This window comes from Lolium rigidum, chromosome 1 (assembly GCF_022539505.1).
Source record: "Lolium rigidum isolate FL_2022 chromosome 1, APGP_CSIRO_Lrig_0.1, whole genome shotgun sequence".
Lineage (NCBI taxonomy): Eukaryota > Viridiplantae > Streptophyta > Magnoliopsida > Poales > Poaceae > Lolium > Lolium rigidum.
In genome coordinates, this window is record NC_061508.1 from 24,044,574 (window position 1) to 24,046,929 (window position 2,356).

Sequence of the window (2,356 nt, forward strand, 5' to 3'; positions counted from 1 at the left end):
AGAGCTTCAACAATTTATTGAAAAACCATTTGAAATCAGATTTCTATATTGTTCGGTTCTTGATGCATTTTGAAAGGAACATGGAGGTAAAAGGGGAACATGGAGGTAAAAGGAATTGCAATCAGAATTTGGGGTAAGGAAGAAGTTACCAAGAATTAAGGTGCACGAGAACCAACCTGAGGTTGCGTGGTTAGGAGGATGGTTGTACCCCCAGCCCACCAGAGTTCAAATCCTAGATTTGACATCTGTGTGTCTCATAAAGGCGGAATATTCATTCAGTGGGAGGCGACGTTCCCGTCGACAGCGAGGCGCCTGACTTCGTCAATTTCAAGATCCAATCCGCCGGCTCAGTCTTCCGGAGGTGCTCATAGGGGTAGGGTGTGCGTGTGTGCGTTCATAGGGGTGAGTGTATGCGCGTGTATGTGAACGCCTGCGTTTGTACTGTGTTTCTAAAAAAAAAAAGAATTAAGGTGCACACACCTATGCTGGTGCTAACACTAAAGGAGTTTTTTTTTCGAACTTGAAATTATGAGTCTCAACCAAGTACAAAACAAGAAGTGGCACATGCCCTTGTTATAGCCCGGTGGACGCCATAATTTCCAAAGAGCATTCGTGCAGAAATAAATGATGAAATTTACCTTGTATAAATAGTTCCAACTGCATCACGTGTGACTACTGACTAACCATCATATATAAATACGAGCACCCATGGAACCTATCTCTCCGCGCTTTGAGAATATAAGGCTACCTATGAAGTTTCAAACACCTCTAAAATGAGGCTAGGGTGAGAATAGGAGGTACCGGGACTAAAATGATTAGCCTGATAGCAAGAGGATGTACGGCCTATGGTGCTCACTCTGAGCAGAATTTTCCTCTTCTAACTGGTCCAACATTCTAGGTTGTGCAATCCAGGCAGCAGCGAGACCTCTCAGGAACTTATTCTGCCCATTACAACTGGCTTGCTGAATTTGAGCACACAATCTCTCGCTATTTCTGCAAGCTTTGTGGGTGCCACGATTTTAGTTTGCGGGATTAGCTTCACACATGGATAATTCGTAAAAATAAACAGGATCGAACGGTGCTAAGTGCTAGCGAACTAGGCTGGAGAGCTTTTAATTGCCTGAGGGCCGACTAGTAGGGTTCTCGCCGTCACATATATCTAGTCAAGCATTGCAGGGCACACGCAGGCTATGCCTTAGAGTATCTCCAGCATCGTCTCCCAAATCGATCCTCAAACTGCACCGGATCGAGTGTTTGGGATGTGTTTTCTTCGTGCCGCGTTTAGGGGACGTCGCTTCCCAGCCGCGTTCCTAAACGCCCCCCAAGCATTAAAATAATGCATCCGTTTTATTATATTTTTATTTTAATAGAGTGAAAAATTTGTAGGTACGGTGAAGACTTTGAAAAATATGAACTAATTTTCAAAGTAGTGCAACATAAACAAATTACATATAAAAACTTCAAAAAATGAATTAATTTTTTAAACTACTTCTTCTTCGATGGGCCCGCCTTGTCATCCTCATCACGATGACACTTCCTACTCGTCACCTCTTCCGAAAAGGCGGTGTCGTTCGACTCGTCGGAGGAACTTGTGTCCTCCTCTTCGTCCTCCTCAGCCTCTTCGGCCTCTTCCTCTTCCTCTTCCTCCTCCTCCTCCTCCCCAGCGGAGACGACCAGCTTAGCTACCCGCGCTTCATGTAAATCAAGACGCGGACATTCTTTTGTACTATATGCAACACCGTAAAAAGGTAAAAGCAAATGTAAACACGTTCTAAACAAAAAAAACAGGAAACTAACATAATGAAGCAGTGATTAGTCAAGCAGCAGCGAGGCCCACCGTTTCACTCACTACTCAGAGTTTTAAAGCTATGATTTCTAACCGAATAATTTTACAAGTCCTAGTATGATGCCGTGTGCTATTATACGAAAATTGTTCAAGTCGGCGAGAATCTCTCCTAACTAGAAAATTAAAATCATTTTATTTCTCGAAAAAGTAACTTCGATTTAAGATATATTTCACCAAGAAAAATTATTCCCGGCGAGATTTTCAAAGCTAGCACCAATGTTGATATTTTTTGGCGTTTCTTTTAGCTCACTAGTTATCAACCATCTACCTGTTATATATCAATTATAAAATATTAAAAAATTAACAATTCAAAAAAAACTAATTTCATTTAGAATATTTTTGAAAAACTATTAGCACACAATTTATCAACCCCTTTGTTCGTTATTTAATAATGGTAAATGTGAAGAGTTATCAACCCGAAAGGTTACAACTTATCAACCCCTCCGCCCGTTATTTATCAATGGCAACTGTGAAAAATTATGGATCCAAATTTTATTTAGAATATTTTAG